Raw genomic sequence first — 11,759 nt, 5'->3', positions numbered from 1 at the left:
ACTTGCGCCAAAGGATGGTTGGGTTTCGTATTCCACTGAGTAGGTCAGTCCACTATACACAGGAGGCGGCTACAGGGATAGCAGGGACTGTGTGGCGTGAATTGGGCGGTTTTTATGTTAGAGGCTCTCGGGAAAACACAAAAAGGGCTTCAATCACAAAGGCTGCAGGCCTAACACAGGAAGAACGCAGATACAGGAACCATCGGTATGACAGTTGTACATTGTCGAAGCTTTGTTGGGGAAGTATCAGAGCTCCAAGCGTGAATAGAAAGCACTGATGCTCAAATCGTTATAGGCACTGAAAGCTGGCTAAAGCCGGAGATAAGCTCAGGCGAAATTTTTGCAAAGAACCTATCGGTGATCCGAAAGGCTAGACTAAACACCGTTGGTGGTGGCATGTTTGTTGCTCTTAGCAGTAGTGTATCTTATCGTGAAATTGATGTAGATAGTTCCTGTGACTTTGTACGGGCAGAGGTCATTTTTGGCAATCGGAATAAAATAATAATTGGATCCTTTCACCGACCTCCCAATTCAGACGATACAACTTTTAAAAGGTTCAAAGAATACTTGAGTTTGATTTCAAACACATACCCGATTCATATGTTCACAGGTGCTGGTCACTTTAAATTACCCTCGATATGTCCGCGAAAATACGAGTACATGTTTAATTTGGGAGGTAAGCTTAAAACATCATCCGAAATTCTGATAAAGGCTCTCTGAAAATTATGTCGAGTAGTTAGTTCACGAGGCCACGCAAATGGTCAACGATTGTGAAAACACACTTGACCTCTTAGCAGCAAATAATCCTAAGTTAATGAGGAGCATCAAAATAGATACAGGGATTAGTGAACACAGAGTTGTCGTAGAGAGATTGAATATTGTAACCCCCAAATCCTCCAAAAATAAACGAAAAATATACCTATTCGAAAATGCAGATAAAAATTCACTTGACTCCTTCCTGAGAGACAATCTCCACTCCTTCCAAATTAACAATACAAGCTTAGACAAGATATGGCTTGAATTCAAAGAAATAGTATCGGCAGCAACTGAAAGATTTATATCAAATAAGTTAGCAAACGACGGAACTGATCCTGCTTGGTACACAAAACGGGTCAGACCACTGTTGCAGAAACAATGAAACAAACGAGCCAAGTTTAAACAGACGCAAAATCGCAAAGATTGGCGATCTTTTAGAGAAGCTCAAAATTTAGCGCGGGCTTCAATGTGAGATGCTAGTGATTGTCTCCACAATTAAACTTTTTCTCAAAACCTGGCAGAAAAACCAATGAGATTCCGGTCGTTTGTGAAGTCTGCTAGCGGCAAGACACAATCAGTGCCTTCTGTGCGCGATAGCAATGGAGCTACTATCGAAGACAATGCTGCCAAAGCAGAGTTACTAAGCACAGCCTTCCGAAATTCCTTCACAAAAGAAGACGAAGTAAATATTCCAGAATTCTAATCAAGAACAGCTGCCAACATGAGTCATGCACAAGTAAATATCCTCGGAGTAATGAGGCAACTTAAATCACTTAACAAAAGGAAGTCTTCCAGTCCAGACTGTATACCAGTTAGTTTCCCCTCACAGTATGCTGATACAATAGCTCCATACTTAACAATCAAATACAACAGTTCGCTCGACGAAAGATTGGAAAGTATTCAAGAAAGATAATAGGAGTAATCCACTTAATTACAGGCCCATATCATTAACGTCGACAGGCAGCAGGATTTTGGAACGTATATTGTGTTCGAACATTATTAATTACCATCAGGTTGCCCTCCATTCAGAGGCTGTTGCACGCAACGACTGTTATTGACTTGTAAATAACAGATTTCAGCTATCAGTCGTCCTTTTGAAATTTTGTTGGCAGATCTAGGTTTCAGCTAGAAACTAGCCATTCTCAATGCACTATCATTTTTGATCAATGCATGTAATGCCTGTAGGTCGGACTTCAGTCATAGTTCATTGAATACTCAATTCAATGAACTGGTCGGACTTGTTGGTCTGACTTCATTCACAGTTCATTGAATATTCAATTCAATGAACTGTGAATGAAGTCCGACCAACAGGCATTATATGCATTGTTCAAAAATAAAAGTGCATTGATATTTGCTAGTTTCTAGCTGAAATCTAGATCTGCCCATAAAATTTCAAAAGGACGACTGATAGCTGAAATCTATTATTTACAAATAATTAATTACCTGGAAGACAACGGTCTATTGACACACAGTCAACATGGTTTTACAAAACATCGTTCTTGTGAGACGCATGTAGCTCTTTACTCACATGAACCGTGTAAGTAGGCTGTTTAAGTTTTGTTATTGGTAACGCCACGTAGCGCTCTGTATGAAAATCATTAGCTGTGCTGTGTGCAGTCTGTGGCTGGTTTGCATTGTTGTTGGCTGTTGTAGTGCTGGGCAGCTGGATGTTAACAGCATGTAGCGCTGCGCAGTTGGAGGTGAGCCGCCAGCAGTGGTGAATGTTGGGAGAGAGATGGCGGAGTTTTGAGAGCGGATGATCTGGACGTGTGTCCATCAGAGTCAGTAAATTTGTAAGACTGGATGTCATGAATGATATATATATAGGGCTTATGACACATTCTTGGGGAATGCCGAATATTACTTCTGTTTTACTCGATGACTTTCCGTCTATTACTACGAACTGCGACTTTTCTGACAAGAAATCACGAATCTAGTCGCACAACTGAGGCGATATTACACAGGCCCGCAGTTTGGTTAGAAGACGCTTGTGAGTAACGGTGCCGAAAGCCTTCTGGAAGTCTAAAAATTCGGAATCAATTTGACATCCCCTGTCGATGGCATTCATTACTGCGTGAGTATAAAGAGCTAGTTGTGTTTCAGAATAACGATATTTTTTGAATCCTTGCTGACTATGTGTCAATAAATCGTTTTCTTCGAGGTACTTCATAATGTTCGAAAACCCTACTGAAAATTGACGTTAGTGATATGGGCCTGTAATTCAGCGGATTACTCCTGTTTCACTTTCTGGGAATTGGTGTGACTTGAACAATTTACCAGTCTTTATCTACGGATCCTTCTATGAGAGAGCGGTTATATGTAGGTGCTAAATATGGAGCTATTGTATCGACATATATATATATATATATTGTATATAGTTCAAAGAAGGGCAGCACGTTTTGTATTATCGCGAATTAGGGGAGAGAGTGTCACTGAAATGGTACAAGATTTGAGGTGGACATCATTCAAACACAGGCGTTTTTCGTTGCGACGGTATCTTCACACGAAATTCCAATCACCAACTTTCTCCTGCAAATGCGAAAATATTTTGTTGACACCGACCTACATAGGAAGAAACGATCACTACGCTAAAATAAGGGAAATCAGAGCTCGTACGAAAGATATAGGTGATCGTTCTTTCCGCCCGCTATACGAGATTGGAATAATAGAGAATTGTGAAGGTGCTTCGATGAACCCTCTGCCAGACACTTAAACGTGGTTTGCAGAGAAGGTACCCTCCGCCATACACCATATGGTGGCTTGCGGAGTATTTATGTAGATGCAGATCAGATGTAGAGCGGTCTAGGAATTTTGACAGCAGGCCATACCATGATGCTCATTCAGGTACATCCACAAGGTAAGTTATTAACTGCTGCCATATTGAAATAAGTAACTACTAACTCAGGTAATTAAAATGAAACTAACTACATTTTTTTTTTTTTTTGTCAAGCGGAAAAACTCAAATTCTATCTACTCATAGTTACGTGAAACGTATCAAAACGTTATTCGTAAGAATTGAGTCAGTAATATTTGTATAACGTCCTTCACTGTAAGAAGTAAATACTTAAAGACTTTGTGCTCAGTTGCATCGAAATCTGTTCATTTTGCTGGAAACAAATTAAGTTATCGTACCATGTGTTTGAGCAGACAAAGGGAGGATCTACATAAAAAGTCTCATTCATAATATAATACTCAGTGTTATTACAGACAAAGAATGCTGTCGCCTTTAAAACGCAAACTAGTAGGTATTATAGTTGTATATAAGCTTTCTTATTCTAAATTTTCTTGTTGTCAGTTGCACTGTGTAAACGCCTTGCAGAGTAGAATCTCCAATGTGTCGGAAAAGTGGTATACGTAATCCGACTGTTTTTTGCTAGATGGCCCATCTTCGCAATATGCATTATAGAAGAAGCAGAGGAGAAAAGGTTTTAGTACCGTCTAACTGGCTTAACTAATCTGTACATTAATAACAGCATTATCATCTAAAGTAACAGATACGTTGACACGTTATCCCCCAAATGTATTCAACAGCACGGAGAGGAAACAGAAATAATAATGTAACGAAACCACGCACGCTGCTTTCAGGGGATTAGGTAACGTCCGCTCGCACTAATCTCTCTCGCAGTCTGGACCATTACACACTCTCTATTCGTAGCTGAGCAATACTCAAATTACTCTGAAATTGCATTCCGTCTCAAACACAAGAAATAAGTGGCACAACTAAGAAAGGAAAGCTGTGATAACAACAGGGATCAAAATATCAGGTGCGAGGAAAAGAGAATTAGTCAAATACAGGAAAAGCAATAACATACCCCCCTGTTATAAACAGCTACATACAGGAATACATTCAAATCTACAGAAGAGTGATACGACAGGCAAAAAATGGCCAATGATAAGTTCCTAACAGAATCAGCAAATAAAAGCCAAGCAGTATGAAAAGTCATAAAGAAGGAAGCAAATACTGTCAAATGGAAAATATCACTCTTAAATATCAGAACAAGAGTATAGTTGATCCCCAACACATCGCAAATCTTTTTAAATGTTACTTTGCAGAGATCACAAATAATTTAAAAGTCAGTGACAAAACAGATACTAGAAAAACAAAGAAAAACAAAGTGCACTCATACGCCACTTTAATCTACATTGATGGAACAACCCCAGATGAAATCATCAGTGCTGCACAAGCTCATAGGAAAATGTCATCAGGGATTGATGGTATTCCTGATTACATCATAAAGAATGTATTAAAAACATTTCACTTCCTCTTGCAAATATATCAAATTCATCTTTTCTGAGAGGCGCATTTTGAGACAATATAAAAATTGCTAAAGTGGTCCTTATCCATAAGAAAGAAGATAAAACAAATATAGAAAACTATAGACCAGTTTCGTTATTATCAGGCTTTAGTAATGTCAAAGAAAAAGTAATGTATAACAGGTTAGTAAAATTCTTAGAGAAAAACAAAATTCTCACTGATTCTCAGCATGGATTCAAGACAAATAAATCAATGGTCAGTGCAATCTATGATTTTATAGAAAATGCCCTGCAAGCAACAGACAAAAAACAAAGAGCCACTGGCATTTTTTAGACTTAAGTAAAGCCTTTGACTTAATGGACCACAATATACTGTTTTATAAGCTCCAAGTATATGGTATTAGAGGCACTGCACTAAAATGGTTCACTTTGTACTAGACGAACAGGAAACAAAAAATACAAATAAAATATGAACTAAACGAATATACCAGGACATGCTTCTCAGATGCAGAAGTTCTAAATAAACGAACCCCTCATGTATCCATTCTTGGGCCAATCCTCTTTCTCCTGTATATAAATGATCTAGACCTGAACATTGAGTCACAAACAAACACCTTCTTTGCAGATGACACAAGCATCCTAATTACAGGAAATACCCCAATGCAGCTTCAAACAACTGTTAATAATAAGACTACAGAACAGCTGAACAAATGGGGAATAAACTTATGATAAACACCAAAAGAACAACACTCCTAAGCTTCTGTTTAAAAGCTGATGCATGCTGTACCAGTGTGACAATAAACTCGAACAAAATTTCATCTTCTCCAGAAACAAAGTTCTTAGGCTCTTGGCTTCAAAATAGCTTCAAATGGCACACACATATAAAGAAAATTAATGGAACACTAAATAAAATACGTTAAAGTCTGCATTTACTCTCTGTCAAAGCAAGTTATAGCAGTGTTCAAACTGCCTACTTTGCTCAATTCCTCATCATCCTACTGTGCAGAATTATATTCTGGGGTAATACACCACCTAGTTCAGTCATCTTCTTAACTCAAAGAAGAACTGTAAAAGCAATGCAACATGCTCTACAAACAGATTCTTGAAAAACCCTCTTTCAAAAGTTATCAAAAGTTATCAATTCTCCCTCTTCCCTGTATGTATATACTAGAAATCTGTAAATATATTAGTAAGAATTTAAAAGAAGACTTCAAACAAGACAGTGGAGCTACTACAAGAATCTTTGTGGATAAAGCTAAAATTCGTGTATCTGTTGAAATAATTACTGTATTCTTATATATATATATATATATATATATATATATATATATATATATATATATATATATATCTGGAAAGATTTATAGTATGAATCAATAAGTCAGTTAGAATAGATAACACTTTTAAAGACCATGACTCAGTGCTAAAAATGTAACTATTCTGCAGGTAAATATGATATTTTGTTTACTTTATTGTGCATCGTATACTGACATAATAAAAAAACACTTATATCAGTGAGGTAACTTTTCATCTTGTTTCCCTACAATGTCCTACAAAACAGAACATCAGTCTTTAATTAAAATAATAATTGTGTATAAATGTAATGAAGATCTAGAATGTTCTAAGAAACAACTTTCTGGCTGATAGTACTAACCATGTCAAATCACTGAAACTCTTTATATGGATTAATGTCCTAGCTGCAAGACATTTCCAGAAGACAGTGTGCTATCAGACAGTTGCTAGGATCATGCAGAGTGTGTACGAACGTGTGACAACGCCTTTAGTTACCATCTTACCCGGTTTTATCGGGGGACCACCCGTTTTTGAAACCCTTCCCTGATCTCCCATTCAGTTTTGGAATCTTTTCTAAAACCATCCCTTTTTAGTATACAATGAAAATAGGTTATTTATTTACCTATTCAATTTATTTTGGTTCTGTCAACAATCATACAGAATATTTATCGCACTTTTAACAGTTTTGTATATTTATTTTGCCAGGATTTGTTTGCTCTCTGGCAGGCGTTTCGTGCACTCTGCTTGAAGTTCACAACACCGCATCCTCTTACTCTTTGTTTTCTCTTCGCTTTTGTGAAGATGCGATAAACAAGAGAAGCTTCACAGTAACGTTTCCAGTGAGCTACATATTCTGGAGTCTGGACTGACTGCTGTATTATAAGATATACATTACATCGTTATAGGTATCAAGATGGCAAAAGATCACTGTAAGTGCAAGTTTAAAGTTTATTACAAAACTGAATTTCCGTTTCTGTGGCAGATTTGAACAGATATAGATGCAGAATGCACACTATGCAAGTGAGAAATTTACTGTGTACGGTATTGTTACTTATTTGTCTATTCCATTATACACTTTACATTGTTAATATTGTAATATAATATACACGAATATCTAGGCGCTAATGCGGTTTTCTTATTGTTAGTTATGGGATTTTTCTCACTTTGATTGACAAACCTCAATACATTGTAACTAGAACTGTCGGTGCCGAGGCGTCTTGTGCATAAAATATTATAAACAACGTAGCCAACTAGTCTAGCAGCTAAATAATTTTATAGTGATACAGCACAGTAAATAAAAATAAGTAAGTAAAATAGATTTGTATTAAGATAGGATTTTAAAACTTATTCTTGTTCCAGCTACTATTTGACCATCTTGCATGGAGAACAGTCTGATTTATTAAAACATACTGTGAAAAACAAACTCAAGAAAAGTAACGCTGCGCAGGATGCAACTCGAAGTTCCTTAAATGTTCACAATCGTCTACTGAAACTGATCTAAAATTGGCAGCAACAGAAGCTTCTCATTCTCTTCACACCATTAAACACCACTGGAGCTTTAATTCCATGGATATACCAATAAACGTACCAAATAAACTTTCAGCAGCTGAAATATTGAGGCAAATTTCGTATGTGAAAGGACAAAATATGAGGCAATAGTGACCAAAGTAATTGCACCTGACTGTCGTAATGAACCAAGAACGATATTAGAATCAGTTCATTAGATTTGTGTCAATACTGATGCCAGTAATTATGGAAATCTGAAGCTTTTCCCCCTAGTATTGGAATTTTACGCCCAATCTGAAAGTGGTATGCGGACTAAACTTATTGGTTTGCTGTCTCTCCCTAAAGAAACATGCGGCGCCGTTACGCAGTACATTGGAAGTTCTTAATAATTACAATCTGTTAAGAAAGGCAGCTGCCTTTTGGGGGGGGGGGGGGGGGGCAACAATTATAATGTAAACTCTGGTGGTCTTAATCAGACTGGATCAAGTAAAGTGTACAGAAAACTGAAAAATGAATTGAGTGATCGTATATTCTTGCCATATTTTTCATAATGCTGGGAAAGATGCCTGTGATTTTCTGAAGTTAGATGTGGAAGCATTTATACACTTTGTATCTTCACATTTTTCAATCTACGTTGTAGGAGTTCAGAATTAACGGAATTTTGTAAGTTTGTATGAACATGATACAAGGCAGTTTTGTGTCACTGTAAAACAAAGTGTTTGTCACTTGCGTCTGCAATTAGGTGGATGCTGCAGATGTATGATGCTCTAAAACGTTATTTATTATCCAAACAAAACGTCCCGCAACTATCAGGCGCGTTTTATCAAAACCATTGGCCGAAGGCTACTTATAGTTTGTAAACATTATTATGAGTTTTTTGCAGAAACAAAATCTACACATCGAAGGCTAGAACACAGTAGTTGTAGCAGTCTACTCTCGTTGACAGAGCGATGCGTCTGGTTTGCACACATGGACAGAAAACCATTTTCCTCCTTAAGACGTAAAGGAAATTACAATAAGGTCACAAAATTCATGGGATAGCGAAATGCATGTGTACAGATGGCCATAGTATCACGTTCTCAAGGTATAAAAGGGCAGTGCATTGGCGGATCTGTCATTTTTACTCAGGTGAAAAGGTTTAAGATGAGATTATGATTGCACGACAGGAATTAACAAACTCTGAATGCGGAATGGTAGTTGGAGCTAGATAAGCATGGGACATTCCATTTCCGAAATCGTTAGGGAATTCAATATTCCGAGATCCACAGTGTCAATAATGTACCGAGAATACAAAAATTTCAAGCATTGCCTCTCACCACAGACAAGCAGTGGCCAGTGGCCTTCACTTAACGACCGAGAGCAGCGGCGTTTGCATAGAGTTGTCAGTGCTAACAGACAAGCAACACTGCGTGAAATAACCCAGGAATCAATGTGGGACATACGACGTACTTATCCGTTAGGACAGTGTGGCGAAATTGGGTGTTAATGGGCTATGGCATCAAACGATTGAGGCGAGTGCCTTTGCTAGCAGCATGACATCGGCTACAGCGCCTCTCCTGGGCTCGTGGCAATATCGACTGGACCCTAAATGAATGCAAAACCGTGGCCTGATCAGATGAGTCCCAATTTCAGTCGGTAAGAGCTGATTGTGGGGTTCGAGTACGGGGAAGAGCCCACGAAGCAATGAACCCCAGTTGTCAACAAGCCACTGTGCCAGATGTTGGTAGCTCCATAATGATGTCGCTCTGCTTACAAGAAACAGATTGCGTCATCTGGTCCAACTGAATGGATCACTGACTGAAAATAGCTATGTTCGACTACTTGGAGACCATTTGCAGCCAGCCATGGGCTTCATGTTGCCAAACAACGATGGAATTTTTATGGACGACAATGCGTCGTGTCACCCGGGCACAATTGTTCGCCATTGGTTTGAAGCACATTCTGGATAGTTAGAGCGAATGATTTGGCCATCCAGATCGCCTGACATCAATTCATCGAATATTTATGGGACATAATAGAGAGGACAGGTCGTACACAAAATCCTGACCCAGACACACTTTCGCTATTAAGAGACAGCATGGTTCGGTATTTCTACAGGGGACTTCCAACAATATGTTGAGTCCATGCCAGATCGAGTTTCTCCATTATGGCGAGCAAAAGGAGATCCAACATAAGTTAGGAGGTATCCCGTGACTTTTGTTACGTCTGTGTATTAGTAAATACGACGACGGAAATTTAGTTAACGTCTTTGAAAGCTATATGTACACTTTTACACTGTTAGTTACAATTATATTAATAAGTGGATGACCCAATACAGTGTTAAGTCTTTATTTCAGTGGTTAACACTGGATAAAGGGCTACGGTGGCAAGCAGTCTAAAAAACTGTGTTTTATTTAAGAGGTATTAATATTGTTATTGATGACACTATACTCCTTGATGAAACAAGTGCTCTAAGTTCATACCAACTGCTGAACAGTGCATGTGTAACGTCGAGAGTCAATACGCAATAACATTTATTGCACTACTTTGCAGTACGGCTCGTAGCTTTGGAGCCGTTGGCGGTGACAGAAACTGCCGCTTGTATTTCATTGTGACTAATTCGCACCTATCGCTAGCCTAGCAGTGGGAAGTGGTACCTGCGTCAATTCGAGCGACAGAATATTCAAGCCCCTAAGAATCTAAATAAACTATATTAAATATTACTCAATTTAGTTAAAAGTTAATATACTGATCTTTGTTATGAAAAAGAAGTTTGTGTAAAAATGTCAGCTTTCTAGCTGGCATACTTAGGGAAAATTACCCAAAATACCCCAAACCGACACTTGTAAGATTAAAGTCAGTTAGGATTCATAGCAGTTGTGTCTTAGTATCATTTGGAATTATTACTGAAATGGCAGAACAATTTATTAATCTAAATAAATTGTTCTGCCATTTCAGTAATTATTAATCTAAATAATTTGTTCTGCCATTTCAGTAATAATTCCAAATCTAAAACGTTCACTATTTTTCATTTTCATAACATAAAATTCAGAAAGGATTAATATTTATTTAATAACTATTTGTTTTGCTGTGTGAATAAATGAGAGTGGGTGAGAGTGTATATGTGGGACATACGTAAGATTCAGTATTATCTCATGTTAACCATTATGTAACTGTATCATGGGAAAGTGTTAAGCAAGCAAGTTGCAATGAAAAATGTAATTTCCCCAATTTGCTGACGACGTATGTCCAAGGGTACTTGCTTTTGTAAAAAGGCAGCCAGAATAGCCATTTTCAGAGTAACAGTTTTCTAAAGTTATTTCAAGTTCTTTTCGTTCGGTTTTGTTAAACATTTTATTAATATTTGCATGATGAAGTTACATAAATGCATCTGTGTATGTTGATTGGCATAAGACAGTTTTAGCACGAAAAAGAACTCGAAGTATTGTTTTGATTGGCTGGTCATTTTGAAAAATCAATCAGAGTTAAGCATTTCCCTTGCATTGCAAGTAGTTAAAGGCCCAGAAAGGAACGGCAGTGGGTGAGTCGCTAGGCAGCTATCGGATGTGCAGGTCATGTTGAACGCTTCCATCTTTATTACGTGTAAAATGAAGAAATAATTGGCTTCTCACGTACAGATCGTGTGGCCATAATAGCAGTTGCATTTACGGACAGTTTTGTGAAGTTTGGAAGTTTTTGGATTGTTTTGTTGGAAAGAGAACGCGTGTGAACTTTCGGCCTTTGTAAAATTCCGCGTGGCATGTTTCATATTCGTCTATGGAATATTTGACGAGCAATTTCTTTATTAGATATCCACTGAAAAAGGACCGAATGTGAAACTCGTATATTGTGGCAGAGTAATGACGGTAAATCGCGTGATAATTCGGGTTGGACTCAAGTGTATACTGGGTTGTATGAACTGTGAGCTGAGGACAGTGATGTTATTCGTTAATTAAATACGGGTTGATGGC

Source organism: Schistocerca americana, chromosome 7 (assembly GCF_021461395.2).
Source record: "Schistocerca americana isolate TAMUIC-IGC-003095 chromosome 7, iqSchAmer2.1, whole genome shotgun sequence".
Lineage (NCBI taxonomy): Eukaryota > Metazoa > Arthropoda > Insecta > Orthoptera > Acrididae > Schistocerca > Schistocerca americana.
The sequence above is the reverse complement of the archived record's forward strand: the minus strand, read 5'-3'. Positions refer to the sequence as shown.